We start from the raw sequence: 10,522 nt of genomic DNA, 5'->3' as shown, positions 1-10,522 counted from the left end.
GCGGCCGAGGACGCGTAGGCCCAAGTGAGGGTGTGGGCACAGGCTGAGCTCCTGATCCAGATGTGTCGCAGCCGACTGCTGCGCGATTAGGAGAGAGGCACGTTTCTGGCGTCCCCACATTCATCGCCCAATTAATGGGTCCACGCGGGAGACCTTTATTAGAAAATGAGCAGTGTGAGCAGGTCCTGTCGTGGATGGCAGAAAGTGCTTCGAGCAAGCTATCATCCACCCAGAGTTCTGCGCCGTCGACTGCTGCAAATCCGAATCCTCTGTCTGCTGCTCCTCCTTCCTCCCAGCCTCCTCACTCCACTACAATGACACATGCTCAGGAGCGGGAAGACTCCCGGGAACTGTTCTCGGGCCCCTGCTCAGATTGGGCAGCAGTGGTTCCTCTCCCACCAGAGGAGTTTATCGTCACTGATGCACAACCATTGGAAAGTTCCCGGGGTCCGGGGGATGAGGCTGGGGACTTCCGGCAACTGTCTCAAGACCTTTCAGTGGGTGAGGAGGACGATGACGATGAGACACAGTTGTCTTGCAGTGAGGTAGTAGTAAGGGCAGTAAGTCCGAGGGAGGAGCGCACAGAGGATTCGGAGGAAGAGCAGCAGGACGATGAGGTGACTGACCCCACCTGGTGTGCAACGCCTACTCAGGACAGGTCTTCAGAGGGGCAGGCAAGGGCAGCAGCAGGGCAGGTTGCAAGAGGCAGTGCGGTGGCCAGGGGTGGAGGCAGGGCCAGACCGAATAATCCACCAACTGTTTCCCAAAGCGCACCCTCGCGCCATGCCACCCTGCAGAGGCCGAGGTGCTCTAAGGTCTGGCAGTTTTTCACAGAGACGCCTGACGACCGACGAACAGTGGTGTGCAACCTTTGTCGCGCCAAGATCAGCCGGGGAGCCACCACCAACAGCCTCACCACCACCAGCATGCGCAGACATATGATGGCCAAGCACCCCACAAGGTGGGACGAAGGCCGTTCACCGCCTCCGGTTTGCACCGCTGCCTCTCCCCCTGTGCCCCAACCTGCCACTGAGATCCAACCCCCCTCTCAGGACACAGGCACTACCGTCTTCTGGCCTGCACCCACACCCTCACCTCCGCTGTCCTCGGCCCCATCCACCAATGTCTCGCACCGCACAGTCCAGCCATCGCTAGCGCAAGTGTTGGAGCGCAAGCGCATGTACGCCGCCACGTACCCGCACGCTCAATCGTTAACCGTCCACATAGCCAAATTTATCAGCCTTGAGATGCTGCCGTATAGGGTTGTGGAAACGGAGGCTTTCAAAGCTATGATGGCGGCGGCGGCCCCGCGCTACTCAGTTCCCAGTCGCCACTACTTTTCCCGATGTGCCATCCCAGCCCTGCACGACCACGTCTCCCGCAACATTGTACGCGCCCTCACCAATGCGGTTAGTGGCAAGGTCCACTTAACTACGGACACGTGGACAAGCACAGGCGGGCAGGGCCACTACATCTCCCTGACGGCACATTGGGTGAATTTAGTGGAGGCTGGGACAGAGTCAGAGCCTGGGACCGCTCACGTCCTACCCACCCCCAGAATTGCGGGCCCCAGCTCGGTGGTGGTATCTGCGGCGGTGTATGCTTCCTCCAATAAAGCACCCTCCTCCTCCTCCTCAACCTCTGTCTCGCAATCTAGATGTGTCAGCAGCAGCAGGACGTCGCCAGCAGTCGGTGTCGCGCGGCGTGGCAGCACAGCGGTGGGCAAGCGTCAGCAGGCCGTGCTGAAACTACTCAGCTTAGGAGATAGGAGGCACACGGCCCACGAACTGCTGCAGGGTCTGACAGAGCAGACCGACCGTTGGCTTGCGCCGCTGAGCCTCCAACCGGGCATGGTCGTGTGTGACAACGGCCGTAACCTGGTGGCGGCTCTGCAGCTCGGCAGCCTCACGCACGTGCCATGCCTGGCCCACGTCTTCAATTTGGTGGTTCAGCGCTTTCTGAAAAGCTACCCACGCTTGTCAGACCTGCTCGTAAAGGTGCGCCGGCTCTGCGCACATTTCCGCAAGTCCCACACGGACGCTGCCACCCTGCGCACCCTGCAACATCGGTTTAATCTGCCAGTGCACCAACTGCTGTGCGACGTGCCCACACGGTGGAACTGTACGCTCCACATGTTGGCTAGGCTCTATGAGCAGCGTAGAGCTATAGTGGAATACCAACTCCAACATGGGCGGCGCAGTGGGAGTCAGCCTCCTCAATTCTTTTCAGAAAAGTGGGCCTGGTTGGCAGACATCTGCCAGGTCCTTCGAAACTTTGAGCAGTCTACCCAGGTGGTGAGTGGCGATGCTGCAATCATTAGCGTCACCATTCCTCTGCTATGCATCTTGAGAAGTTCCCTGCAAACCATAAAGGCAGCCGCTTTGCGCTCGGAAACAGAGCCGGGGGAAGACAGTATGTCGCTGGATAGTCAGAGCACCCTCCTGTCTATATCTCAGCGCGTTCAGGAGGAGGAGGAGGAGCATGAGGAGGATGAGGAGGAGGGGGAAGAGACAGCTTGGCCCACTGCTGACGGTACCCATGCTGCTTGCCTGTCATCATTTCAGCGTGTATGGCCTGAGGAGGAGGAGGAGGAGGAGGATCCTGAAAGTGATCTTCCTAGTGCGGACAGCCATGTGTTGCGTACAGGTACCCTGGCACACATGGCTGACTTCATGTTAGGATGCCTTTCTCGTGACCCTCGCGTTACACGCATTCTGGCCACTACGGATTACTGGGTGTACACACTGCTCGACCCACGCTATAAGGAGAACCTTCCCACTCTCATTCCCGAGGAGGAAAGGGGTTCGAGAGTGTTGCTATACCACAGGACCCTGGCGGACAAGCTGATGGTAAAATTCCCATCCGACAGCGCTAGTGGCAGAAGACGCAGTTTCGAGGGCCAGGTAGCAGGGGAGGTGCGGAGATCGAGCAGCATGTACAGCCCAGGCAGTGCAACAGTCTTTAAGGGCCTGGACAGCTTTATGGCTCCCCAGCAAGACTGTGTCACCGCTCCCCAGTCAAGGCTGAGTCGGCGGGAGCACTGTAAAAGGATGGTGAGGGAGTACGTAGCTGATCGCACGACCGTCCTCCGTGACGCCTCTGCCACCTACAACTACTGGGTGTCGAAGCTGGACACGTGGCCTGAACTAGCGCTGTATGCCCTGGAGGTGCTTGCTTGTCCTGCGGCTAGCGTCTTGTCGGAAAGGGTGTTTAGTGCGGCTGGGGGAATCATCACAGATAAGCGTACCCGCCTGTCAACTGACAGTGCCGACAGGCTAGCACTCATCAAGATGAACAAAGCCTGGATTTCCCCAGACTTCTCTTCTCCACCAGCGGACAGCAGCGATACGTAAGCAATACGTAGGCTGCACCCGCGGATGGAAGCTACGTTCTCTCTCACCATCCAAAACGGGGACATTTCTGCTTCATCAATCTGTGTCTAATATTCCTCCTCCTCCTCCTGCTCCTCCTCCTGAAACCTCACGTAATCACGCTGAACGGGCAATTTTTCTTAGGGCCACAAGGCTCACTCATCTAATTTTTCTAAACAATTTTTATATGTTTCAATGCTCTTAAAAGCATTGAAACTTTAACTTGAATCAATTTTTAGTTAAACTGGGCGGCCTCCAGGCCTAGTTACCACTTAAGCCACATTAACCAAAGCGATTAATGGGTTTCACCTGCCATCTTGGTTGGGCATGGCCAATTTTTACTGAGGTACATTAGTACTGTTGGTACACCAATGTTTTGGGGCCCTCACCTACAGTGTAATCATAGCAATTTGTATGTTCTTCGCCTGCACTCATGGTACAGAAGTGTGTGTGTGGTTGGCCTACACTTTAGCTACATAAATGTAACTTGGGCCTTGGCTATACTGCAGCTACTGAAATGGAACTAAGACTGCGCTCCCACTATACTGCTGCTTCGGAATTGTTCCTGGGGCCTGTGTAGGCTGCTACAATGACTTAAATGGAACTAAGACTATGCTCCTCCTATACTGCTGCTTCGGAATTGTTCCTGGGGCCTGTGTAGGCTGCTACAATGACTTAAATGGAACTAAGACTATACTCCTCCTATACTGCTGCTTCGGAATTGTTCCTGGGGCCTGTGTAGGCTGCTACTATTACTGAAATGGAACGAAGACTGCGCTCCCACTATACTGCTGCTTCGGAATTGTTACTGGGGCCTGTGTAGGCTGCTACTATTACTGAAATGGAACTAAGACTGTGCTCCCCCTATAATGCTGCTAGTGATATGTTAGTGGGGCCTGTCGCTAATGCTACGGCTGAAATGTTACTAATTCTGGGCTCTGCCTATACCGCTGCTAATGGTATGTCTCTGGGGTGTGGAAACAGAGGCTTCCCAAAGACATGATGGCGGCGTGGCCATTTCCCACCAACGCTGTTACTGTTAAGGTGCATATAACCACGGACACGTGGAGAGGACACGTAGTGCCTCCAAAACATCCCCCGCCACGGCCCACTTAATCCTGGCCACATTCCGAAAACCAACAAAATAAAACCGCGCTACTAGGTCCGCAGTCACCACCACATTACCACCAACGCGGTTACTGTTAAGGTACATATTACCAGTCTGACTGGGGCATGCAGTGTTGGCCGGAGCCCACCTGCATTAAGCATGACATTACTACCTCAGCTGTGTTGGGCAATGCAATGGGATATTTCTATGTACCGCCGGTGGCTTCCTGGCACCCACCCATGCTGTGGGTCCACAGGGAATTATAAATGCATCTGTTTCCACTTGTAAAGAATCCCAGTCTGACTGGGGCATGCAGTGTGGGCCGAAGCCCACCTGCATTAAAGGGGTTGTCCCGCGCCGAAACGTTTTTTTTTTTTTTTTTTTAACCCCCCCCCCCCCCGTTCGGCGCGAGACAACCCCGATGCAGGGGTTAAAAAAACACACCGGGTAGTACTTACCCGAATCCCGGCGGTCCGGCGTCTTCATACTCACCTGCTGAAGATGGCCGCCGGGATCCTGTCTCTCTGTGGACCGCAGGGCTTCTGTGCGGTCCATTGCCGATTCCAGCCTCCTGATTGGCTGGAATCGGCACGTGACGGGGCGGAGCTACACGGAGTCGGCATTCTGCACGAGCGGCCCCATTGAAGACAGCAGAAGACCCGGACTGCGCAAGCGCGGCTAATTTGGCCATTAGAGGCCGAAAATTAGTCGGCACCATGGAGACGAGGACGCCAGCAACGGAGCAGGTAAGTATAAAACTTTTGATAACTTCTGTATGGCTCATAATTAATGCACAATGTACATTACAAAGTGCATTAATATGGCCATACAGAAGTGTATAGACCCACTTGCTGCCGCGGGACAACCCCTTTAAGCACGACATTACTACCTCAGCTGTGTTGGGCAATGCAATGGGATATTTCTATGTACCGCCGGTGGCTTCCTGGCACCCACCCATGCTGTGGGTCCACAGGGAATTATAAATGCATCTGTTTCCACTTGTAAAGAACCCCAGTCAGACTGGGGCATGCAGTGTGGGCCGAAGCCCACCTGCATTAAGCACGACATTACTACCTCAGCTGTGTTGGGCAATGCAATGGGATATTTTTGTGTATCGCTGGTGGGTTCCAGGGAGCCACCCATGCTGTAGGTGCACACGGAGTTTAACCTACATGTGTCCACTTGTAAAGAACCCCAGTCTGACTGGGGCATGCAGTGTGGGCCGAAGCCCACCTGCATTAAGCACGACATTACTACCTCAGCTGTGTTGGGCAATGCAATGGGATATTTTTGTGTATCGCCGGTGGGTTCCAGGGAGCCACTCATGCTGTCGGTCGACAGGGACTTCACAATAGGGAGTTGGACATGCCTGTGTCTATGAATTAAAAAGCCCGGTCTGACTGGGGCATGCAGAGACACCTTGACAGAATGAATAGTGTGTGGCACATAGGTTCCCCATTGCTATGCCCACGTGTGCAGCTCCTGATGGCGGTGGCACAGGATTCTATTTCTCATTGCTTCTGTACAGCATTGTGGGCTATCGCCCCGCCCCTTTTAAAGAGGGTCGCTGCCTAGCCGTGCCAACCCTCTGCAGTGTGTGCCTGCGGTTCCTCCTCATGGCAGACGCACTTCTAAATAGACATGAGGGTGGTGTGGCATGAGGGCAGCTGAAGGCTGCGCAGGGACACTTTGGTGTGCGCTGTGGGGGGGAGGGGGGGCAGTTGGGCAGCATGTAACCCAGGAGAAGTGGCAGTGGAGTGTCATGCAGGCAGTGATTGTGCTTTGTTGGAGGTAGTGTGGTGCTTAGCAAAGGTATGCCATGCTAATGAGGGCTTTTCAGAAGTAAAAGTTTTTGGGAGGGGGGGGGGCCCCACTCTTGCCGCTATTGTGGCTTAATAGTGGGACCTGTGAACTTGAGATGCAGCCCAACATGTAGCCCCTCGCCTGCCCTATCCGTTGCTGTGTCGTTCCCATCACTTTCTTGAATTGCCCAGATTTTCACACAAGGAAACCTTAGCGAGCATCGGCGAAATACAAAAATGCTCGGGTCGCCCATTGACTTCAATGGGGTTCGTTACTCGAAACGAACCCTCGAGCATCGCGAAAAGTTCGTCCCGAGTAACGAGCACCCGAGCATTTTGGTGCTCGCTCATCTCTAGTCTTGACCCATTGTTGGAATTTGGGTCCAAATCCGAATCGCACGAGGCAGGCCTCCAAAAAGACCCACTCTAGCGAATCAAAAGCTTTTGCCATGTCCAGCGAGACCAAAGCCCAGGGCATGTTATATTGCCTGCCTAGCTGGATGGCCGCCTGGACTCTGCGGATGTTTATTGTAGTGGATTTCCCTGGCATGAAACCCGTTTGGTCCGGATGAATAATAGACAGAATTACCTGATTTAACCTGGTAGCCAGGATTTTAGTTAATATCTTGTAGTCTGCGTTTACCAATGAAATTGGGCGATAGGAGCTACAGTCTATAGGGTCCTTCCCGGGTTTCAGTATCACCACTATAGAAGCTTTATAAAATGAGGGTGGAAGTGACTTGTCTATTTGGGCCTGGTTTAATGTTTCAAGTAGTAATGGGGTTAATTGTTCGCTATATTTGCGGTACGTCTCTATCGGGAGGCCGTCGGGGCCGGGTGACTTGTTAAGGGCCATGTCCTGAATTGTCTGTTGAATCTCTTCCAGTGTGATTGGGGCTTCCAGGAGCTCAATCTGATCTGCAGAGAGGGTTGGGAAACTTAAGTCCTCTAGGTAGCTTAGGATGTCTGTCAGGGTATTCTGGGAGGAGGAGCTGTATAGGTTAGTGTAGAATTCTTTAAAGCAGTTTGTGATGGATGGGGCATCGGTCAGTTCCACTCCCTGCTGATTCTCAATCTTAAGAACCGTGTTAGTGTTGTTTTCGCGTCTGATGAGGTTAGCGAGTAGGTGACTGGACTGATTTCCCAATTCAAAGTAATGTTGTTTAGTAAAAAATAGTTTACGCTTGGTTTTAGCGTGTATCTGGTGTTTATGGAGGCGGGACAGACTGAGCCAGGCGACTTTATTGGCATCTGTAGGGTTAGCTATATATGTTTTTTCGGCTTCCATTGTTCGATCTGCCAACTCTTTGTCAGTTTGGGATGTCGACTTTTTAATATGTGAAATGGCTGACTTGAGGAATCCCCTAATGTAAGCTTTGAGCATGTCCCATTTCAGGGCAGGATGGGTATTATCGTTGTGGGCATCTAGGAATAGGGATATGTGGAAAGGTGTTTGATCATCTGATCCGATCAGCTTCAGCCAGAATGGGTGGAGTTTCCAAGTAGGAACTATGTTTTGTTGAGGAAATTTCAGTGTTAATAATATTGGGCTGTGGTCGGATATGCCTCTTGGGCAGTGAGTGATGTTAGAGAGGAACAGTGCTAGTTCTGCGGAGCCAAATACATAGTCAATCCTCGCCAGCGCGTTATAACCCGGGGAGTGACAAGTAAACTCTCTTGTATCGGGGTGTCGGAACCGCCAGAAGTCAATCCAGCCGACACTTTCGATTAACTGTTTTAGGGAGGAGCTTGGAATTGGGGATATGTTAGGGGGTGTGTGGAATCTGTCTATATTGGGGTCCATTACCTTATTGAAGTCGCCCAGGCAAATCACTCCCGCCACGGGGTATTGGTGTGCATATGTTATAGCGGTTTGAAGGAGATGGAGGTTGCTATGTGGGGGATTATAGATAGACAGGATCACATAAGGTTTAGAATCTATTTCGCCATATATAAATATGAATCTTCCCTCGGGGTCCCTGCGGATGTTGATAGGGTTCCAGCGCAGCGACCTGTGAACGAGGACAGAAACGCCTCTAGAGAGGTTTTGCTAGGGTATCAGCCTTTTCTTTAGTGAGATGGGTCTCTTGTAGGCTTACAATATGCGGGTTAATTTGCTTGATGTATGAAAAAACTGCCCTTCGTTTGAGTGCGGTTCCTAGACCCCGGACATTCCAACTAAGGCATTTTAAAGACATATCTGGTTACGCGGGCAGGTACTTTAAGTGTTATTTCTATACCCATGAGATGGGGGGAGGGGGGGTGTTAGCATATATGGGGGAAAAGGTTTTGTTAGCGCAGACCTGCTAGAAATGTTAATACAGAGCAGTAAACAACAATTTAAACTTTTACCTTTTGACATCCCACTCAAATTTCAATGTGGATGTCAAAACCAATATATTGAAAAGTTGCGAAACAATTTAGCTACAATCTGTCTAGAAGTAGCGGCTGTTATATTGTTGGGGGGGGGGGGGGAGAGAAAAAATGGGGAAGTATCCCGGTGGCCTATAGAGGGTTATCTCTGTCCGCCAGGTCCCACAGGCGGTTTAAAGGTGCCTTGCGTTGGCCTTGCGTTTCACCGTCTATAAGTCAGAGGGGTATCAGCCGTTTAGGTTGTGACTAGATTCAAGTCCTGCTATAAATGCAGTAGGATCAGTTATCTTTCGGTGACTACGGGTGCATGTCCAGCCATTCCATAGCCTCAGCAGGGGATTGAAGGAAGATCACTTTTCCTTGGGTTACGATGCACAGGCGGGCTGGATACGCCATTGAGTATGGGATATTTCTTCCCTTGAGTTTCCTTTTTGCTTCTATGAAGGTGGCTCTTTGTTTTTGTAGTTCAGCGGAGAAGTCCGGGAATATAGAAATTGTTGCATTGTTGTATTTTAGTGGACCCTTTAGCCTAGCCTGACGCAATGCAGTGTCTCTATCTCTGCAGTTTAAGATCTTTGCTAGGAATGGGCGCGGGGGGGCTCCCGGTTGTGGCGGCTTTGCTGGGACCCGGTGGGCTCTTTCCACTGTAAAGTGAGTGGAGAAGGTGTCGTCGCCCAGTAGGGTTTTTAGCAAGTTTTCGGTGAATGTTTCTGGGTGGGATCCTTCTGACCTTTCCGGTAGGCCTATTATGCGCAAATTATTGCGGCGCGACCGGTTTTCCAAGTCGTCCATTTTGGACTGGCAGAATTCTGTTGTTCGTGTGACTTTTTTGACGGCTGCGGAGAGCGGGCGTAGGGAGTCTTCTGCGTTGGATATGCGGTCTTCCATCTCCTGCATTCTACCTCGCATATTCTGTAGGTCTTGCCTTAACAAGGAGACATCAGATTTTATTTCTTCTATTTTGTTGGTAAGCGAGGATTTGCAGGTGTTGATTGCGTCTAGGAGTTGTCGCATGGTCGGTTCTGAGGGGTGTCTTGTTTCGTCTTCGGGTTCTCTCATCTGAGCGGGTCGCGTCGCTCTGGGGGTGTGATCAGGGGTCTCTGTACGGGCGAACTCTTTCAGCTTATCGGCTGCCGATCCGCTTTTTGCGCGAGTGCTCATAGTGAAGGATGCTGTGTTAGCTGTGAGCCATTAAGGGTGTTTGTTTTTTTCCCGGATTTGTACAATTCTAGTAGCGGTTGAAGGGTAAAGGTCTTTGTCTTTTCCCCGCCAGCTACAGTATGGTATAGACTGTGTCAGGGCTTTGGCGTATAAGGTAAATTAGTTGGCTGTTCTGGCAAATTGATGCGTTTCTTGTGGGATTTAGATGTTGTTGGCTGTAGGGTCCTTATGGATATACGGTTGCTATAGCTGTTAGAAGGTATAGGTCTTTGTCTTCTCCTGCCTGATGTAGTGTAATATGAGGAGTATCCAGACTGTTGCTTGTGGTAGCGGCCAGGTGGCAATTTTGGCGATTTGGTGCGGTTTTCAGAGTCTTAGATGTTGTTAACTGTAGGGCCTTTGTGGGTTATGTAGTTACAGTGTCTGTTAGAGAGTAATGGTCCCGCTGTTTGGGCTGTAATCATACAGGATTTATCCGGTTTTGATCGTTGGAGAAGTAGGGGACAGCGCCGACCTCACGTGGCGACACCGCTTGTCAGGGGTGACACTGCTCCGCCCCGGCGCTCCCAGAGCGCAGTTTGGGATACAAGGGGCCCCTTTATTGGTCAATTGGACCAGAGTCCATATAGGATTTAGGGTGTTGAGGCGGTCCCCTCTCTTCTCCCCCTCCAGGGCGCCAATATATATGTATAATGGTGTGGGCGGCT

This window comes from Eleutherodactylus coqui, chromosome 6 (assembly GCF_035609145.1).
Source record: "Eleutherodactylus coqui strain aEleCoq1 chromosome 6, aEleCoq1.hap1, whole genome shotgun sequence".
Lineage (NCBI taxonomy): Eukaryota > Metazoa > Chordata > Amphibia > Anura > Eleutherodactylidae > Eleutherodactylus > Eleutherodactylus coqui.
The sequence above is the reverse complement of the archived record's forward strand: the minus strand, read 5'-3'. Positions refer to the sequence as shown.